The sequence below is a fragment of the Macaca mulatta genome, chromosome 11, assembly GCF_049350105.2.
Source record: "Macaca mulatta isolate MMU2019108-1 chromosome 11, T2T-MMU8v2.0, whole genome shotgun sequence".
Classification (NCBI taxonomy): Eukaryota; Metazoa; Chordata; class Mammalia; order Primates; family Cercopithecidae; genus Macaca; species Macaca mulatta.
This window is the reverse complement of record NC_133416.1, coordinates 41631-64189: the sequence shown is the minus strand read 5'-3', so window position 1 is coordinate 64189 and position 22559 is coordinate 41631. Positions and strand designations below refer to the sequence as shown.

At 40.8% G+C, this 22559-nt stretch overlaps 1 long non-coding RNA gene across 1 annotated transcript; it reads left to right on the top strand.

Annotated features, from left to right (window-relative positions):
* The first annotated feature begins 8155 nt into the window (after positions 1-8155).
* On the top strand, positions 8156-21797 carry LOC144332675 (uncharacterized). The gene is made up of 2 exons (XR_013400641.1): positions 8156-9500; positions 21268-21797. It is a non-coding gene; the product is annotated as an uncharacterized LOC144332675 (long non-coding RNA).
* Positions 21798-22559: the final 762 nt, after the last annotated feature.

The following is a 22559-nucleotide window of genomic DNA, read 5'->3' as shown; positions in this document are numbered from 1 at the left end:
CCCACAACATGTAAGGATTATAGGAGCTACAATTCAAGATGAGATCTGGGTGGGGACACAGTCAAACCATATCAGTGCCCATCCACATTGGGTCAGAGTGGATCTTCCTTATCTCAGTGTCTTCCAGAAACACCCTCACACTTATGCCCAGAAACTGTGCTTTACCAGCTATGTTAGTATCTCTTAATCCAATGAAGCAGACATCTAAAATTAACCATCAGAATATTTATGCCTGATTCGTGGCTAAAATTTCAGGATGAAAGCTATGAGATCTCTATTTGTGTTTGTATGTCTATTAATGTATGTTTTGTATATTTGATTTTTCTTAACTCTGGATAGCATTGCAAATTTCATTTATAAAATCCTCTAAAAGTGCTCTATTCTAACTTGGCTTGGAAAAAAATCATTTATAAATAAATATTCCCAAACTCCTAGAAATATAGGAACCGATCCAAATGTTTTTCAGGTTAATGTGATTTGGATAAAACTTAAATAAAATAAATTTAATATTTTTTGTGTAATAAAACAACTATGTCTTCAGAGTTATCACTATTAAATATAAAACAAACAAGTTTTTTTTTTCCTTGAGATGTAGTCTCTCTCTGTCACCCAGGCTGGAGTGCAGTGGTGCGATCTTGGCTCACTGCAAGCTCCGCCTCCCAGATTTATGCCATTCTCCTGCCTCAGCCTCCCGAGTAACTGGGGCTACAGGTGCTCACCACTACATCCAGCTAATTTTTTTTGTATTTTTTTTAGTAGAGACAGGGTTCCACAGTGTTAGCCAGTATGGTCTTGATCTCCTGACCTTGTGATCCACCTGCCTCAGCCTCCCAAAGTGCTGGGATTACAAGAGCGAGCCACCGTGCCTGGCCCCTATAACAACTCTTGATGTCTGAGTGGGTTCCCACACAGTCATCTGTTGTAAGACTTTCTGATTCCTTTTTTTCCTTTGGTCATTATGAATAGGGCTTCTGTACATAATTGCATGGTAGCTTTTGTTTGGAAATAATATCAAAGTAGCGGTCAAAATACTTTACGAATATGATTTTTGGATTGTAAGGTGAGACTTGTTTAGCTTTGGGAAAAACTGCCCAACTACTAATAGGGGAGGAAAAATAATTTTCTCTCTACCTTTACGGAATTCTTAGATGGGACCCTCTGTAACAAATTACAGATTAAAATGAGAAAAAAAGTAGACGAGTTTAAAAACATGTATACCTTATGGATACATGGGAGATACTCAGGGAAAAATGAGTAAATCCCCAGTAGGTGGCTTTCAATTCAAGTGTAAATGCTATCTTCAACTTAAAGAAAGAAGATTTGAGGCTCAGTAGTGGGGACATAGCAAGCAAAAGCACAGTAGACAAGGGTAAGTTTTCTTATACAGACTTAACTCCATGCGTTCTCTGTTGATAAGACTCTTTTAATGATTTAGTTATCCTCTTCTTGGTTAGTGCTGAGAGAGAGAGAGAGAGAGATCTTTTAAACGGGGATTTCCTTTATAGATGTAAATTTTCCTTACACAAGGGTAACTTCTCTGTTTTCAGAACTTCCTTTTTTAGCATTTTTTCAAAGTAATCAGCTCAGAATAATTCTTATGCCAAAAGGGACATATTTTGGGGTGGCATATTCTGGTCTTACACACTGTCTTCTACCAGCAATGAAAAGAGTTCTTGTTTTTCTTCCAGCAATTTGTCATTTTTTTAGAGTTTAGCAGTTCTAACAGATACAGACCAACTGTGCTATCTCATTGTGGTTTTCAGTTATCTACTATGTTGAGCATCTTTTTGTATGTTTACTTACCATCTGTAGATTGTCTTTGGTGAGGTGTCCAGATCTGTGTGCATTTTTAATTGGGCTGTTTAACTTACTGTTTAGTTTTAAGAATTTTGTATGTATTTTGAATACAAATTCTTTCTCAGATCTGTATTTTGCAAATTTTTTTTCAATATGTGGCTTGTCTTTTTGTTCCCTTAACAAGGTCTTTCCCAGAGTATAAACTTTAAATATTAATAAATCCACATTGTCATTTCTTCTGTGTATATAAACCTTTTGTGTCATTTGTTAAAATTCATTACCAAATCCAAAGGCACATAGCTTTTCTTCCATAGTTTCTTCTAGAAATTGTATAGTTTTGCATTTTTAGTATAAGGATGATTTTGAGTGATTATTTGTGTAAGTTGTAAAGTTTTCATCTACGTGCATATCATTTCCTATGGTTTCCCATTAATCTTTCCCTCACTATTTTTGGGAAAGACACAGGATAGTGGGCTCTGTTAGAGCACATAGATAGCTAGACATGAACAGGAGGGGGAGCTCCTGGAAAAGGGAAAGTCTGGGAAGGCTCACCTAGAGGGACCACCAAAAATTCACATATTAGTGGCATCTCTAATGCTGGAGTGGATGGGCACTTGTCAGTTGTGGGTTGGAGGGAGAAGAGGTACCTATGCAGAAAGAAACACCCTACAACTCCTCTTAAGATGCCCCAGTCATCATTCACTCTGCAGTAATAATGTCACAATACTGCTGGCTACATGCTGATAAGGACAAAGGGGACATTCTTAAAAGAAACCTGGCACCATAAGTACAGATTAGGGCAGAGAAGGACATTCAAAAGAGATAGGCACAGTAGATACAAATGTGACTGCTGTCAGCCTGCCTGGGATGGCGGGAAGGAGCCTGGTGCCAGAGTGAGTTCGGATTGATCACCACACATGTGCCTCAACCAACAGTGAGGAGGTCCCACAAGCCTAAGTGGGGCAAGTTGGGGACCTAAGGCAGTAGCAGGAAAACCAGACAAAGAAAACAGGTGGAGACTTGAGACAGAGGCAGGAATGTGAAGAAGTCCAAAATAAAATTCCCTGCACAGGACTCTTAGGCTTCTTTCCTGCACGATCAGCCTACTCCTTCCTATTTTTCTACAATAAGCTCTTCACACTGTATTTTTTTCAATGAAGTTATCTGCCATCTTTGTATTGCCTCTTGGTGAAAATACTTCTTCCAAGTTAGACAAGAACTGGGACATCAGCTCTCCCCAGTAATAGCTCCGTTTCAGTTTGAATTTCCAGAACTGATGGCGCTTAATAACTGGCGCTCCAACGTTAAGTGGTGCAGAAGGTGGCCAGTAGGGGGCGCCAGCCATCACACCTGGAGCAAGAGGGCCCTGCATAGTCCCCATCTGCCTGCAGGTGTTGTGCTGCGACGACACTGCCAGCAAGAGGGCCCGGCAGTGTCCACAGCTACCAGCAGGGGGCATACGACGACTACATTGTGAGCAAGTGGATCCTGCAGTGTACTTAGCTGCCAGCAGGTGGCGCACGGGCACCACACCATGAGCAAGAGGACCCTGCAGCGTCCTGGTTGGCAGCAGGGGGCGTGCTGCCACCACACTGTGAGCAAGAGGATCCTGTAGTACCCCCAGCGGCCAGAAGGGGGCGTGCCCCCACTACAAGGCAAGCAAGAGGGCCCGGCAGTGTCCCCAGCTGCCAGCTGCGGAGCCAGCCGCCACTTCACTTGGAGCAAGAGGGCCGGGCAGTGTCCCCAGCTGCCAGCATCGGAAGTGCTGCCACTACACTGTGAGCAAGAGAGCCCTGCAACGTCCCCAACTGCCACCAGGTGGCGTGCCATCACTATACTGCGAGCAAGAGGGCCCTGCAGTGCCCCGGCGCCAGCAGGGGGCGCTGGCCACCACTGCAAGAAAGAGGGCCCTGCAGTTGCTGTAGTCGCCAGCAAGGGGCGCACTGGCACAGCACTGTGAGCAAGAGGGTCCTGTAGAGCGCGGCTGCAAGCAGAGGTCACCGGAGCCCGGCTTTTCAGATTACTGATGTTTCGCCCGTCTCCGCCGCTCCCCTCTAAGCATGCGTCTCTGCGCCTGCGCCGCGACCCTCCCCCCCCCACTGCGCAGGCGTGCGACTCTGCGCTTGCGCCGCGCTGGCCTGCGACTCTGCGCCGGCCTGCGCCGCGCCTGGCGCGCGACTCTGGGCCTGCGCCGCGCCAGCCTGCGACTCTGCGCCTGCGCCGGCCTGCGCCGAGCCTGGCGTGCGACTCTGTGCCTGCGCCTCACCGGCCTCTGACTCTGCGCCTGCGTCGTCCTGCGCCCGCGCCTGGCGTGCGACTCTGCGCCAGCGCCGGTGCTGTACGTTTGTGAGGGCGGAGCTGAATTCTCCTCAGCCCAGACACTGAGAGCATCGCGAGGGCGGAGCTGTGTTCTCCTCTGCACAGACCTCGGGGGTACCGTGAAGACAGAGCAGCGTTCTACCCTGCCCAGACCCTGGCGTGGGGGGCACCGCGAGGGCGGAGCTGCGTTGTGCTCAGCACAGACGTTGGCGGCACCGCCTCGCTTTGGGACAACTCGGGGCCGCATCCACAGTGAATAAAATACTTCCTGTTTCTAGCCCTGAATAACGAAGGTCAGAGACTACTTAGAATGGTTCAGTGTGGAAAACGGGAAACCGAAATCCCCTCTGAATCCTGCGCACAGAGGTTCTCTCCACCCAAGGGTTAGGGTTAGGATTTTAGGGTTAGGGTTTTAGGGCTAGGGCGAGGGCGAGGGCGAGGGTGAGGGTTAGAGGGTTAGAGGTTAGGGGTTAGGGTCAGGGTCAGTTTCGGAGTCGGGGTCGGGTTAGGGGTTAGGGTTGGGGTTGGGTTAGGGTTAGGGTTTGGTTCCATGTTAGGATTAAGATTCGAGTTAGGGTTCGGGTTCTGTTTTGGGTTAGGTTTAGGGTTAGGGTTCGTGTTCGGGTTAGGGTTCAAGCCGTTCTCTTGCCTCAGCCTCCCGAGTAGCTGGGGTTATAGGCACCCACCAACATGCCCAGCTAATTTTTTTATTTTTGGTAGCGACAGGGTTTCACCATGTTTCCCAGGCTTCTCTCGAACTCCTGACATCAAGTAATCCACCTGCCTCCGCCTCCCAAAGTGCTGGGATTACAGGCATGAGCCACTGTGCCCAGCCTTCACTTTCTTCTCTGAGTCAGAGATCTCTAGCAAGATAGCCTTTTCACAACTTTTATTGCAACGGAAGTATTTCAGAACTTTGTCAGGTTAAACTGTTAAGGGTATGTCTGTTTTTCTATGATACACTGCATTTAGGAATATATGACTCAGTAATGAAAGTTGATCTGGCATCACCCTTGGCATTTGAGTTCCTAGATGGAGAAGGGTCTGTTTTTCTGGCATGATCATATCTTACAGGATGCAGCACCCCAAGAGGACCCTAGCAATTGGGAGAATTTTGTTTACATGACACTAAACCCCAAATAACCTTAAATTCTAAATAAAAGTTCCAAGGGTAATTTGTATAAGGGTCTTGTTTTTTGTTTTTTGTTTTGAGATGGAGTCTCACTCTGTCACCCAGGCTGAAGTGCTGTGGCATGGTCTTGGCTCACTGCAACCTCCACCTCCCGAGTTCAAGTGATTCTTCTGCCTTAGCCTCCAAAGTAACTGAAATTATAGGTGCCTGCCACTATGCCCAGCTAATTTTTTGTATTTTTAGTAGAGACGGGGTTTCACCATGTTGGCCAGGTTGGTCTCAAACTCCTGACCTCGTGATTTGCCCGTCCCAGCCTCCCAAAGTGCTGGGATTACAGGCGTGAGCCACTGCACCCAGCCAATGCCTTGTTTTTAAAGAAAATAAATTACATGACAGGTTTGTTTCATATACATTTATATATAGAAACTATACTCGTGAACATTTTACTCAACATTTAAAAATCTTTAAGACCTTTCAATACATAAATCTTACATAACAAAATCTAGCAAAAGTGTATAAAATCTAAACACATTTCTAAAAGAAAGGGTGAGGCTTTCAGGGTGGCTATGCTGTGTTGGATATACGCAGTGTTCTCTCTCTCTTGTGGTTCTGCTTATATGGCAGTTCCAGCTCACAAGAGCCCTCGGAGCCTGTCTGTTGGCCTGCATCCTGTGGCATTTGGCAAGTGAGATCTGTTTAATATAAGGTGTCCATAAAGCCAAGATTATGATATCTAAAAATAATCAACACTAATTCCCCAGAAATTTTGTCTTTTTTGACCAAGCCACTGGTGCAATGTGGAGTCACTGCATTATATGCAAAAAGAATAATGCCCTCACTCCAGAGTCTGAACCAGAACTGACCCTTGGTGGTGATTCCCCCTTTATTCTAGGAGGTGTTAACATTAGCTATGGCAATGTAAAAACGGTGTTTCTGGACCTCCCGTGTTCACGCCATTCCCCTACCTCAGCCTCCCGAGTAGCTGGGACTACAGGCGCCCGCCACCTCGTCCGGCTGGTTTTTTTGTATTTTTTTAGTAGAGACGGAGTTTCACCGTGTTAGCCAGGATGGTCTCGATCTCCTGACCTCGTGATCCACCCGTCTTGGCCTCCCAAAGTGCTAGGATTACAGGCTTGAGCCACCGCGCCTGGCCTTGCTTATTTCTTTTATAATAACTAAGTCATATAAATTGAGCTCACAAAAATATTTATATTAATAAAATTATAATTTATCATTTGTAATGTTTGAGTTTTTCTTGTACATTTTTATATAGCAAGAAAAACAGTTTTTACTTTTAAAAATGGTTTTTAAAAAATCAGAGCAAGCCTAAACCCCTTCATTTTATAAATACAATAACCTGAGGCTCTTCATTGCTGGTGACTCACACAGGCACACACTCAGCATTGCTGGATGTCAGCTCAGGATCCAGAATGCATTTGAACAATTCATGCTAAATTAATAAATGCACTGTAATATAGGCCCATATTAATCCCAAAATAACTAAACCTGTGGAATTTGTAAAATAAGATGTTTATGAATGAGGACATGGCATTTTGACTTAGTTCTGATTCCCCCCTTTCTGAAAGCAGAATCTACAGTCTATTTTCCCATTGCTAGATTTCAGAGGAGAGCCTGGTGTCACTTACAGCAGACATTGCAGATGCCTCAGCATTTCGGATGAAGACGGTAAAGACCTTCTTTGTTTCAAAAAAACCTTTTTTTCCAGGGGAGAAAACACAGGTTGGATCTAAACTCAATCCTCCTATTGAAATATTTTAATGACACTGAAAGAGGTTGTTGCATTTGGCAGGTGCAGGTGGAGCTGTGCAGTCCTGCACTGAAGCCCTGCAGTCCTGACTTCTCAGTGGAGCTAGAGGAGAATTATATTAATGTGTTTGCACTACTTGCTCAATTGTAAAGCATAACAAATATATTTAAGGCATGTTTTTAAAATGAGAATAAAATAGTTTAACAATGTTTATACACCTATTTTAGTTATTACATTCTCTAATCTATTTTTATCCTCACAACCATGGAAGCGCTCCACCATCTCCATTTCAGAAAGTAGACAGTAACTGAACAACACTATCTTCTTTTAAAAAACATTTATTTCATTATGAAAGTTTATGGTTTATGTAATTAATACCTTTTTGTGGTCTGAATTCAATGGGTGTGGGCATCTGCACACTGTCGTGGGTCCACTATTGTGAAATCGCACACAGTGGTCTCACTGCCCTAAACAGCCAAGGCTCTCTGCCCATCCATCCTTTCCTCTCCCCAACCCCTGTCAACCACTGATTATTTTGCTATCTATGTAATTTTCCCTTTTCCAAAATGTCACATAATGCCCACAGCAATGAATGCGAGTTTCTTTTGCTCCACATCCTCACCAGCATTTGCTGTTTTTGGTCTTGTGGATTTTGGCCATTCTAATAGGTAAGTAGTGGTATCTTACTGTTGTCTTAATTGGCAATTCCTAATAAGACATTATACAGAGCATCTTTTCATATACTTAATTTCCATCTGCATAAATGTTCAGCTTTTACCCATTTTTAATTGGGTTGTTTGTTTTCTTATTGAGTTTTAAGAGTTCTTTGCATATTTCAGATATGAATCCTTAGATATAGTTTGCAAATATTTTCTCACAGTCTCTGGTTTGTCTTTTTATTCTCTTAACAGTATCTTTCACAAAACTAAAGTTTTTTTATGTTAAAGTTCAAGTTCCCAATATTTTTCTTCGTGAATAATGCTTTTGGTGTTGTATCTAAAAGAATCACCAAATCCGACGTTATCTAGAGTTTTTCCTTATGTTATCTTCTAGGAGTTTGAAAATTTTGCATTTAATATATTGATCTAATATCTACTTTACATTAACTTTTGTAAAAGGTGTAACGTCTGTTTATAGATTCTTTTTTTTTTTTTTTTTTGCACATGGATGTCCATTTGTTCCAGCATCATTTGTTAAAAAGACTCTCCTCTCTCCATTGAATTGCCTTTGCTCCTTTGTCAGAGATCAGCTGGCTGTATTTCAATCTGTTTCTGGGCTCTCTGTTTTGTTTCTCTGACGTATGTGTATATGTCTTCTGTTTTGCCTTCAGTTTAAAAAAATGTAATTGCTACCTCAATTTGCTTATGAATTCTCATTTGTAAACAGAAGAGCGTAAATTAATGCCTGAGTATATTTTAGGGTAGATGTTGCCTTGAATACAATGAGCAGAATGAGTTATAATTTTAAAGTGAATATAAAAATTTGACCATAGTGGTAACAGATTTGCGAACTAGTGATATCAATGACAGAGTCCATTGCAATATTGCTTCATCCTTTGGCTCAGCTCTGCTTCACACCAGGTAACTACCAATCCCTTTTGTGATTAGTTCAAGGATTTCTGTGGGGTGGAAAGTAGAAATACGATATCAGTGGAGGGAGAGAAGGCAGTTTCCCAGACTGGGAGCAGTCAGATCTCCAGTGGGTCCCAACACTGCTCTGTGGCAATATCTAGAGGGTGATGGAAACAGAGACAGGGTGCAAATGAGGTGGGTGCTGGCCCTAGGGTTCCCAGTGTCTCCTGGTTCCCATGGTCTATAAGACGTCTGAAATGAGACCTTCCGGGCTTTGAGGGGCCCCTGTGGAATTGGAAAATGAGGAAGTGAGCAGTGACAATCTAGACTGATTATTAGAGGTACGTCTCTCATTTTTCAGTAACCAAGGAGCCTTTGATTAGTAGTGAAATTGTGGCACCCCAACAATGGTGGAGTGGAATATCCTGCTACTCTGGAGGGGTGATGGCTCAGGGTCAAGACTGAACTAATTAGAAAAAGAAATGCACTCCAGGAATATCAAGTCCAAAACGAAGCTCTTCAAACCATCTGGGAAGAGAAAACAGCATGACAAGGAAAGGTATATTTGTCTGATCCCAGGAATCAATATAAACATCCATGATAACCCTACCTATTTTTTAAATATATGATTTGGATGAAACAAGAGAAAGAGACTGATTGTTGCTGAGTCCCTGCTGCAGTCCCGACACAGCTGGAGATGCCCTGCTCCCCTGCTCCCCTGCTCCCCTGCTCCCCCGCTCCCCCGCTCCCCCGCTCCCCCGTTCCCCCGCTCTCCTGCTCTCCTGCTCTCCTGCTCTCTTTATTTTGTTGATGCTCATGAGGACCCTGATGTCTGAGGAAGAAGGTTCCCGTCCAGCTCTGCCCCTGGTGTGTCACGTGCCGGCCTTGTCAACGCACAGGAGAACCTGACAGGGTGAGTGTTATAACCCCAATCATAGAAAAGGAAACGTCTCTAAAGTCTTTAGCATCTTGCCCGAGTTCGGACACTTAGCAGAGGCCTGAGTTTAGATGCAGCCCCGTCTTGCTCTTTGACAGCCTCAGCACCACGTGCCCTGGGTGACCCACGCAGAGTCACTGACAACCCTCTTGGTTGGCTCATGGCACAGCGTGGAGCGAAATGGCCCACTGACTTTTCCAGACACTTTGACAATTCGTGATATAGTTTATGCGGTCACTCCCAGTGAGTTCTATTGTTCAGTTTAATAGAATACCTAATTCTGTGTTTATTATGAATAAAGGGAGATTTCTTGTGGTTTTTAAGAATATGAAGGATATCTATTTTGTATACAAGTTGGAAGTTCCAATACTATAGGAAGCATAAGTGCAGGTTTTAATGATGGGTCTTTTATAAGACTGAATTCACATCAAACTGAATCAGTAACTCCGGCTGTATGAACAGGGTGAGACATTAAACATTTAATGAAAAGAATTCCTTTCTTAGGTTACAGCAAGGACTAAATATGTCTAATTATCATGCCCGCTAAGAAGATGTATTGTGATATTTGCAGTTAATCACTCATTCAGTTCCAAGGGTATTTATTAATTGTCTGCTCTGGGCATAACAACAATTGGAAGCAGTATGTTCACATGAAAAAAAACTTACCTGAGGCTCTAAGTCACAACTTTCCATGACCAGCACACATTTCTGATTTGAAATACATATCTAAAGCTTCAAATGCATAAATAGATATCCCAATCTAGAACTAAGTTAATAGTTGCTTAGAATTAATTGTTTAAATTATCCTGGGAACCAGAAAGATATGTCTACATGAAACAATAAAGGTTATATTAGAATTAATAAACTTTAGAAGACCATTTTAATCTTAATATATAAGCATACTACCTAGGCACACTGTTTAAATACATCTGCAACCTACTATTTTTAGGTTTAGGTAAATCATTAATCCTTAAATTTGGAAGATTCCAGTGTTAGAGCTCTAGACTATGAAACTTGGAAGTTTTTCTAAAATTTTTGAGTTTTTATCCAGAAATACATATTTTCCTGGCACTGAGAACTGCAAGAAATTTCACTTGGAGTCTCCAAATAGTCAGCCATGTGTGATGTCAACATCAGTGTAATAGATAGTATCACAAACATCCTGTGACTTTTATTTTTTTTATATACTTTAAGTTCTGGGATACATGAGCAGAACGTGCAGGTTTGTTACACAGGTATACACGTGCCATGGTGGTTTGCTACACCTGTCAACCTGTCATCTATGTTAGGTATTTCTTCTAATGCCATCCTTCCCCTAGGCCCCGACCCTGCAACAGGCCCCCGTGTGTGATGTTCCCCTCCCTGTGTCCATGTGTTCTCATTGTTCACCTCCCACTTATGAGTGAGAACATGCGGTGTTTGCTTTTCTGTTCCTGTGTTAGTTTGCCAAGAATGATGGTTTCCAGCTTCATCATGTCCCTGCAAAGGACATGAACTCATCCTTTTTTATGACTGCATAGTATTCCATGATGTATATGTGCCACATTTTCTTTATTCAGTCTATCATTGATGGGCATTTGGGTTGGTTCCCAGTCTTTGCTATTGTGAATAGTGCTGCAGTAAACATACGTGTGCATGTGTCTTTATAGTAGAATGATTTATAACCCTTTGGGTATATACCCAGTAATGGGATTGCTGGAGCAAATGGTATTTCTGGTTCTAGATCCTTGAGGAATTGCCACACTGTCTTCCACAATGGTTGAACTAATTTACAGTCTCACCAACAGTGTAAAAGTGTTCCTATTTCTCCACATCCTCTCCAGCATCTGTTGTTTCCTGACTTTTTAACGATCGCCATTCTAACTAACATGAGTTGGTATCTCATGGTGGTTTTGATTTGCATTTCTCTAATGACCAGTAATGATGAGCCTTTGTTCATATGTTTCTTGGCCACATAAATGTCTTCTTTTGAGAAGTGTCTGTTCATATCCTTCACCCACTTCTTGATGGTTTTTTTTTCTCCTTGTAAATTTGTTTAAGTTCCTTGTAGATTGTGGATATTAGCCCTTTGTCTGATGGATAGATTGCAAACATTTTCTCCCATTCTGTAGGTTGCCTGTTCACTCTGATGAGAGTTTCTTTTGCTGTGCACAAGCTCTTTCGTTTAATTAGATCCCATTTGTAAATTTTGGCTTTTGTTGTCGTTGTTTTTGGCGTTTTAGTCATGAAGTCTTTGGCCATGCCTATGTCCTGAATGATATTGCCTAGGTTTTCTTCTAGGGTTTTTATGGTTTTAGGTCTTATGTTTAAGTCTTTAATCCATCTTGAGTTAATTTTTGTATAAGGTGTAAGGAAGGGGTCTAGTTTCAGTTTTCTTCATATGGCTAGCCAGTTTTCCCAACACCATTTATTAAATAGGAAATCCTTTCCCCATTGCTTGTTTTTGTCAGGGTAGTCAGGCATCCTAAACTTTAAAATTTAAGAACTTACATTTTTTTTAAAGTAACTGGCAACTGACAATCATTTAAAAATCCGTAACCTAAAAAAATAATAATTCCTCCTAAGTTTTCAACCAAGAGAAGTGAAAATCTGTTGACACAAAGGTCTGAATATAAGTATTCATAACAACTTTCTTCTTAATAGCCAAATATTTTTAAAATAGTCTATCACTGAAGAGTAGATAAGCTGTAATATATTCCTACAACGGTTACTGCCCAACATAAGAATGACATATACACTGGAAATCACATGGACGTTCAAAGGCATTAGAATACATGAAAGAAACTAGGTATAAGAGAATATTCTATATGATTCCATGTATATCAAATACTTCTTTTTTGAGATAACATCTCACTCTGTCACCAAGGCTGGAGTGCAGTGATGTGATCACAGATCACCGCAGCCTTGACCTCCCAGGCTCAGGTGATTCTTCAGCCTCCTGAGTATCTGGGACCAAAGGGGTTGGGACCAAAGGGGTGTGCCACCACACCTGGCTAATTTGTGTGTGTGTGTGTGTGTGTGTGTGTGTGTGTGTTTTAAGAGATGGGGTTTTGCCATGTTGCCCAGGCTGGTCTCAAGTTCCTGGGCTCAAGTGATCCCCGCTTCTCAATCTAGTGCTAGGATTACAGACCTGAGTCATTGCATGTGGCCTGTATCATATTCTAAGACAAACAAAACTAGAGTGAAAGAAAGCAACTGCCGGAAGCTGTGGTGTGGGGCAGGGGTCACTGACTACAGCAGCATGCAAGAGAATTTTGGGGGTAATGAAATGTATTTTAATGGTACTGTTGTGTACATGACTATATGTATATTTGTCAAAATGCATTGATTTGTACACTTAAAATTACTAAATTTTGTTATATGTAAATTAAACTCAATTAGATAATAAAAAATAAACTTTTGATCCTGAAAAAATACCTACCCACATACAAACTACCTCTGAAACAAACTACTTTTTCAGAATTTCTAATTTAAATATTCAGAAATATGAATGATGATGAATTTTAACAAGGCTTACATAATTCAATTCTGTTTTGGATCATGTCTGAGAGGCATATTAGCTGCTGGACTTATTTGGATTTCCTTACCTCCTTTGCATATGAAAAAATAAGAGGTTGAGACAGAAACAAGATATGTAATTTATGTACAATGAAACTTTCTACTGCCCAGGAGATGAGGCTTTCTATTGTCCAATGAATTGTGCCTGGCAGCACAATTCACTGCTTCACAATTCATCGTTCTTTTTACCCTCAGAGCATCCTTGAAATGATTGACTCAACCATGAGAGAAACACTGTAAAAATTCTCAGATGCAAACTCACAGTACCAGCGTCACAGAACACCTGCAGGTGCAAGTAACTAAAAATCCAGCTCAATTTTACTTTAAATACAAGGGAATTTATTGACTCAGGTGGGTAGTTCAGAAGGAGGCCAGGCTTCAGTGTGAATCTGAGCACAGAAGCTCATGGATGTTACCAGGACTCAGTCTCTTCCCAATTTTCTGCTCTGCCTTCAGTGAAGTCAGAATAATTCTGCATGTGGCAAAATCTCCAGGAACAATTTCTGAGGTTGCATTCTTCACCAAAGAGGGAGCATGAACAAGCACACCCTTGTTCCTAACAACCTAGCGCAACTTGTATTTGACTCTAATTGGAACAACTCAGACCCCGCCCATCCCAAAGTCCATTAGGGGGACCAAGGGAGTGCTGTGTGGCACCTGGCATGAGCCTCAGTTATGCACTCACTTTGGAACCAGTAACTGTGACACAGGGTGAGACAGTGCTGGTTAAGTCAACCGGGACCCACCCCATGTTTCAAACCACGTGACTGAATAATTCAGGGCTCTGTTAGGAAGGAGAAAGGGGGATGCTTCTTAAATAGCACCCACCAGTCAACTACAATTTAATTTGACAGGAACCCAGAGGCCCTGCCATAGAAATCTCTCACAGTTGCTTGGAATGAGAGCACTCAATACAAAAATCCTATGGTAGCAACCCTATGGCCTCAAGGGCGCCACGCAGTTGGTGTGGAGGGTGGGGCAAGGAGGGTGGGGAAGGGCTCAGGGTCTTCTGAAGATGAAGCCAAAGAACAGATGGCACTGACTTAGCAGAGTGGAAAATGTTTAACCCCAAGAGATTCCTACAGAGGCAGCTAAGCCACACCACAGACTCCTAGAAGGGCTTGTGTTAGGGTTCCCAAGTGTCTAGGTAAGCTGAGGAGATGGTGAGGCAGACACAGAGGGTCGGTTCAAAGCACATTGGGAAGACTGATCCCAAGACCCCTCAGTCCACACTGGCAGTCAAATGCTCCTCCCTGACATCAGAAAAAGAAACAATTTATTTTCTTCAGATACTGAAACAGAACTTTTCTAAGCTCCAGGACACTGGATAATGCTGCTTATGCAAAGACAGTATTTAGTGAAAGCCAATTTACTGAGCAGGGAGATCAGCGGATTCTTTCTCCCTCTTGGCTCCCAGAATGCTGGGATCAGCTTGTAGTCTTAGGAGATTGGCGACCTCTTTTTGGAGAGGATCTGCAGATACCAATATTTTCAGGGTTTCCTCAGGTCCAGGAGTGCCAGGCTCCTGTGGACTCTTCCTTTGGGGGAGCAAAAGAAGACTCCATCTGTACACACAGAATGCATTAGTTATATTTTCTTATTTTCTGTTTTCTTGACGCTCTAGCATCTAGTCTATACTGGGAAAAGATTGTCTTTCCCAGGACCAGCCAATTAAACTACCAATTCAGAACCCATACTCCTAACCACCTACTTTATCTAGCTCTGATACTGTAGGAGACAATACCGCCCTTCCTTAATCACCACAGGGTGAGGTACTAGACAACTAGAAATGGCCCCTATGCCCCAGAGCCTGCTGAAGCTATTAACGCTGGGCAGCCTAAGCCTGCCTGCCCTGCCTGCCCTTGCTGTCCCACAGAGACTACAGCAGAGGATCCTGCCCGTGCCTTCCCCTCTCCTGCCTCTGCCTGGGGCGTCCCTGTGCCTCCTATTTCTAGGGATCTATGAGTTTGAATGGGACAGTCACTTCCATGTCTCCAGGTCTTAACATCCCTGGTTAAAACAAATTCTGAGTACATTTTAAAACATAAGGCTTCCAATGTAATCTTTAAAACCCTTATATGGACAATTTTAAACATATATGTAAATAAACACGAATATAACCAACCCCTGTATATCTATAACCCTTCAGAACAACAAGAAACACATGGACAATTCTGTTGTATTATGGCTAAAAGGTAGCCATGGACACGAAATGAAGACAAGAAGTCTTGGAATAAGTGATCCCATCACAATGAATCAATTTTCCATTGGAACATATTTTTACAAAGTCACTGTTTTGAAAATATTTAGCCATGAATTGAAACAGAGTCTGTAAGGTTTTTTTTCCCGGTCTAAGGCGAACAGCATTTTAAAGAATGAACCAGGACACAACTACAGCACAAGAAAAAAGTATGATAATTAAGTTTACACATATGTGTGACTACTCTAACAGAAAACATGTAAAGAGCATTTGTTTTGATTTATATATCAATCTGTACTGTTTAATTTTTTGTGTCATAAATGCTCTTATTTAAAAAAACAGGACTAGTTAACAGTGTCAGTTACTAGTAATTCGTGGTATAAATAATTAAACAAAGAAGTATTCAAAAATTATAACTGTTTTCAATAAAGTTTTATTTTACATCATTTTTTTTTACTTACTCAGAAATTGCCCCCCAAAAAATGCAGAGATTTCCCATGTAGCTGCAACCTAGTTTCATCTCTTATTAACATCTTCTATCAGTGTGTCTCACATGGCTTATTAATATCTTACATAATTTGTCATAGTTAATGAACCAATACTGATAGACTATTATTAACTAAAGTTTATATTTCATTTGGATGCCCTTGGTTCTGTCTTACTCTGACCCAGGATCCCATCCAGGATCACGCATGACATGTGGTCATCACGTCCCTGTGGGCTCTTCCTGGCTGTGACAGTGTGTCAGGCTTTCCATGTCGTGATGACCTTGATAGTACTGAGGAGGATTGGTCAGGAATTTTGTAGAATGTCCCCCATTGTCACTGCATGTTCTCAAGGTGAACTGTCACCTTTTATGTTCACTTGAATCATTTGGAAGAGCTACTGTTTGTCAGGTTTCTCCACTGTGAAGTTATTTTTCCTCCTTGCCCATACTGCATGTGTTCTTTTGGAGCAAGTCACTGTGCAGAGCCCACACTTACGGAGTGAGGAGTTGGCTCCACATTATTGATGGCTGAGTGTCTACATCAATTACTTGGAATTCTTTTGCAAAGGAGATTTCTATGCAACTCTGTTTTCTTATTCACCTGTGTATACAAATACAGACACCTAGATAATTACTTTCAGCTTTAATTATTATTCAACACTACAATTCATTCCTGTGTTGGCCATCAGTAGCTGTTTTTATTGGCTATTATTTTTCTTTGATATATTTTAATTTTTTTTAGTACTTACTTTCTGATACTTCAAGATTATCCCGACTCCTATATTTACTGTCCCAGTTCTAGTATCAGACATTTCTTCAAAGAGCCTCATTCCTTTCAGAATGGTAGGAAAACTTACATCTGGCTGCCGAATGAGCACATTGTTGAATGAGCACTTGTTCCTCATTAGCAATGCTAGGAAGTATATGTGTGTGTGTAACCTACCTATACACACCTAATTATAAAGTTTTCTATGTAGAACTGTGTGTATCTATATTAAACTAAACATAAGTTTACGTTCATGTCTCCACCTCTGATCTAATAGCACATGAATCATTCTAGCCTTCTCCCCGTGCTAATTTGTAACCTCCCACTTCAACAGTGAGAAACCTGGTTACTACCATCTGCGACTTATGTAAGTCATTGTTTTATTCCAGATACAGATACTGTGGTTTTACAATTGTTCACAATTGCTTCTGTTGGAAAGAATTTTATAAAATAGAATCCAGTGATGAAGTATAGTTTGTTTGCCTTCAGCATACGGATTCTATTAATTTTCAAAGTGACTTAGGTCAACACCATTTTCCCTACACCTTCAGTGAGTTTTTTCCTACATTTGTGTCTTAGTCTGTTTTGTGCTTCTGTAACAGAATACCTGAGGCTGGGTAATTTATAAATAAAAAAGGTCCTTTTGGCTCACAATACTGGTGGCTGGAATGTCTGAGATTGGGCAGTTGCATCTGGTGGAGTCTCAGTCTTTTTCACCTCATGGTGGAAAGTGGAAGGGGAGCAAGGGGTGCACCAGAGATCACATAGCAAGAACGAAAGCAAGAGGGAAGCCAAGGAACCCAGACTCTTGTTAACTACCTACTCCTGCAGGAATTAATCCATTCCTGTGAGAGCAGAACTCACTCATCCCCATGGAGAACATTAATCTATTCATGAGGGATCCGTCCCCATGACCCAAACACCTTCCACTAGGCCCCACTGCCCCACACTGCCACATTGGGGGTCAAATTTCAACACGAGTTTTTGCAGGGACAAACCACATCCAAACCACAGTAATTTGTAGCATAGTTAAATTATTTTTCACATGATGTATTCTGTCCTGGGATACTCCACATCCTGAGTAATTTTATTTAATTTGAATAGAGTTTGATTTACCCATTTGGTTGTAAAATTCTGCGTATTTTGACCAGTGCATTGTGGTAGGTATCCCACTACTAAAGTATCATATGAAATGCTTGAAACCCCCACCCCATGGAGCCAATGGTTTCCCATCTGTGTAGTTTGCTTTCTGCAGTGTCTCATTAAATGAGGTCACACTGTGTGTATTCTCCTCAGACTGTCTTCTTCCACTTAGCAATGTGCATACAAGATTCACTCATGTCTTTGTGTGAGTTGATAGCTTGTTCCTTTCTATGGCTAAATAGTATTCCATTGCATGAATGTACCACAGTTTGGTTATGCATTTTGGGGAGCAAAACCTACCTCTTCTAACTTTGTTTCAGGGTTGGAGACCTTCAAATTAACTGACAATAGATACATTAGTAGGAGAGACAATACTTGGCTTCTTATTCCACAAGTATCATTGTGGGACAAAATTCATCAGATGGCAGGATCCAGTTTACAAAGAGGTAAAAATAGCCCAAAAACAAGAAACAAGACTAGAATCTGATAACCCACAATAACTATAGCTTTCCTTAAAAAAAAATTTTTTTTCAAGACGGGGTCTGGCTCTGTCACCCAGGCTGGAGTGCAAAGGTGCAACAATCTCGGCTCACTGTAACCTCTACCTCCTTGGTGCAAGTGATCCTCCCTCCTCAGCCTCCTGATTAGCTGGGACTACAGGTACATATCATCGTGCCCATCTAATTTTTATATTTTTGGTAGAGACGGGGTTTCCAACATGTTGCCTAGGCTGATCTAGAACTCCTGGCCTCCCAAAGTGCTGGAATTATAGGCATGTGCCACCATGCCCGGCCAAGTTATAGTTTTCCATTGAAACATAAAATTATTCTCTGTAGTAACCATCATTTTTGACCATAATCAAAGTAAGACTATTCTTGTTTTAAATCTAAGTATAGTTTTGTTAGATTTTGCTTGATTATTTACGTAAGTGCAGCAAGAACAGGAGACGACCACATAGGTGCTTTCAAGTTTCTTTGCTGGAAGTTTTCATACAGAATCTCAGATTTGACTTTTAAAGGCCTCATTCAGGCTAAAAACCAAGCTAAGAACATACTATCAAATTTCAGCTGCAGTCCTTATAGCTTTGTGTGAATTCCTCTCTTCTTGAGTCCCCCCAAATATCCCTAAATTCCTGGGCCTACCAGGAAATGACCTTCTTTACTAACCTGTAAGGCTGTGAACCCTGTAATGTAAGTATCAGGCTGACTTTTCTCAGAGTGCTGTTGGGAACGAAGTTTTTGGTGTTCTAAAAAAAAAAAAAAAGAATTAACATGGGAACAAATAATCTCTTAGCAAGGCGAGCTTTACTTTCTGCAGAAAGGGTGCTACTCAATAGCTGTCCAGCCACAAGAGCACACCGAACAAAGGAGACAGAGTTACTTATAACCTGATGTGTCTACCCTACTGCTGTGTCCAGTTACCATTGGCTGGAATAGGACCTCACATTTTACACTTTACCCAATTGGCTATTAGTTTAAAACTTTCTTAATTAGGTAAGGGGAATAGAACAAAGAAAGAAAAGGAAGTTGCCAGGGATAGTTAAGGAAGCATCTCCAAATAAGGAATGGCATACACTATGGGCTGGGGCTTGTCTAGTTCTGTCCAGGCATGCCGGAGCAAGCTAGGACAACTGATTTGGAACATACACACACACACACACACACACACACACACACACAAATAGTGGATAGCAATCTTATAGTAAGAAATTGTGACTTTTTACAATCTTTGAAGAAGAACTTTCCCATTTCTCACAGTGCTTTGTAAGCATTGTCTCCATAATAGTCAACCTTACTTCCTTAAAATTGCTGGTCATAACTGATCTTAGGTACACTTCTAAAATATGATGTTCCAGTAAAAATCTTGATAATATAACCAAATTTTCCAATTATGTCCTGTTATAAGGTGAACAGATTCTTACTGGACTTTTGCTAATAACTATATCATCATGAAAAAAAGAGTATTCAGTAAGAATTTCAAAATTCTGGAGAGATTAGGCAGGGAAAAAAATGTAAACGCTTCATTTCTGTTTACAAAAGTATAATCTACCAAATTGTTGTAAGTTACAGTTAAATTAAGAGAAAGAGATTTCTTAAATTCAGAAACTAGAACATTAAAGAACCAGCAATGCTCTAAAAAGCTATAAAATTATAATCAATTTTCATCAGTTCATTCAGTGCCACGTAATCAATTCCAGTCTTGCTGGATCTTGGGTTAGCAGTCTCATGACCCCATCAATTTCTCCACCAGGCTTCTGGAGATCTTCACTGAGTCAAGTGTATGGTCTTAAAGTTATTTAAGCAATATCATCAGAAGTCTTTAACCAGAGTACCTGTCATACTCTTTTCCATGAGTCTCAGAGGGAGTCCTGTATCGGAGATGAACATTCTGACCTGTAGCTGATCGCAGGAGCTTTCAGGAAAGCATCAGGGGGAAATAATATCTAAATGACAAAGAGTATGAAATGGCTGTGATTATACCACAGTTGACAAGGATATTTGATTTTTTCTGTGGCATACAACATTTATTTATTTATTTATTTATTTATTTATTTATTTATTTAGAAACAGAGTCTCGCTCTGTCACCCAGGCTTGAGTACAATGGCGTGATCTCAGCACACTGCAAGCTCCGCCTCCCAGGTTCACGCCATGCTCCTCCCTCAGCCTCCCGAATAGCTGTGACTACAGGTGTCCGCCACCACGCCCAGCTAATTTTTTGTATTTTTAGTAGAGATGGGGTTTCACCATGTTAGCCAGGATGGTCTTGATATCCTGACCTTGTGATCCACCCACCTCGGCCTCCCAAAGTGCTGGGATTACAGGCATAAGCCACTGCACCCGGCACAACATTTAGAATAATAATTGGAATTATGACTCATAACTCTATACTGGCACATAGCATGGATAAGGAGGACATTGACAAATTTCCAGGAATTTTATATAATTTGTGAAAACAACATTTTACTGATACAAATATAACACAGGGAAGGTTAGATATCTCTTTTTATTTGTATTTTTTGTAAGGTATTCCTTATAAAAAATACATCCTACTTTACTTGTGAATCATGCCCTACTTTTCTTGCATGCTTTGCATAGAGTTGTTTCTAGTTATTCTATTGCTTCTAGTAGTTTTATTTACACATATTGATTATAATTTTAATACTTAGTAATCTTTTATTTTCCAGAGAAAACTAACAAGTAAACAGTTATACACTGTCATATATTAGCATTCCATAGTAGGTTAGAAAATGTATGAGTATACCATCTCCCAACATCTACATGGATGTGTTTCCTCATTGTACAATTTCTCATTGTGGTAGACAAAAACATGTTTATTAATGGTCCAAAATATCTTTAGTCTTTCTGTAAAAATAAGAAGCGAAAATTATATAAACTTTAATTATTTATGTTCAGTAATTAATGTTTTAGTATTGTATCTTATTTATAAATGGTCTAGATATTTAATGCAAATCTTTTACTTAGCTTAACTTTAAGATTAAAAATTACCAAAAGTATTTTGGAAACTACTATTAAGCAGATTTACAGTAAACAAATTATTTTTGAAATAATGTTTTTCGCTTTTCACAAGATGGCACCGAAAGTGAAGAAGGAAGTTCCTGCCCCTCCTAAAGCCAAAGCCAAAGCCAAAGCTTTAAAGGCCAAGAAGGCAGTGTTGAAAGGTGTCCACAGCAACATACAGAAAAGAAGATCCGCATGTCATTCACCTTGAGGTGGCCCAAGACACTGCGACTCCGGAGGCAGCCCACATATCCTCGGAAGATCACCCCCAGGAGAAACAAGCTTGACCACTATGCTATCATCAAGTTTCCGCTGACCACTGAGTCGGCCATGAAGAAGATAGAAGAAAACAACATACTTGTGTTCATTGTGGATGTTAAAGCCAACAAGCACCAGATTAAACAGGCTGTGAAGAAGCTCTGGGACATGGATGTGGCCACAGTCAACATCCTGATTCGACCTGATAAAGAGAAGAAGGCATATGTTCGACTCGCTCCTGATTATGATGCTTTGGATGTTGCAACAAAATTGGGATCATCTAAACCGAGTCCAACTGACTAACTCTAAATATATGTATATCTTTTCACCATAAAAAAGAAATAATGTTTTTCATAAGAATGACAACTTAATTAGAATCAAATTTAAAAGCTTTAAGATTTTACGTTTCTAGTAAGTATAATATTAGCTTATTTGAGTAGAACTCAAGCAGAATAGGAATTTATGTTTGCTTTATATTCGATAGTGGTAACTTTGAAGACATAGTTGTTTTATTACACCAAAAATATTATATTAACCTTATTTAACTAAGTTTTATCCAAATCGTGTTAACTTAAAAAACATTTGACCAGTTCCTATATTTCTAGGAGTTTGGTGAATATTTATTTATAAATGCTTATTTTTTTCCAAGCCAAGTTAGAATAGAACACTTTTAAAGAATTTTATAAATGAATTTTGCAACCCTAACCTGAGTTAAGAAAATATCACATATACATAACACACATTAATAGACATACAAACACAAATAGAGATTTCATAGCTTTCATCCTGAAATTTCAGGCATGAATCAGGCATAAATATTCTGATGGTTAATTTTAGACATCTACTTGATTGGATTAAGAGACACACAGCTGGTAAAACACAATTTCTGGGCATATGTGTGAGGGTATTTCTGGAAGACACTGAGATAACCCTGACCCAATGTAGATGGGCACAGATATGGTTTTGCTGTGTCCCCACTCAGATCTCATCTTGAATTGTAGTTCTTATAATTCCTACATGGCGTGGGAGGGATCCAGTTGGAGGTGATTGAATCATGGTGGTGGTTACTGCCATGCTGTTCTCATGATAGTGAGTGAGTTCTCA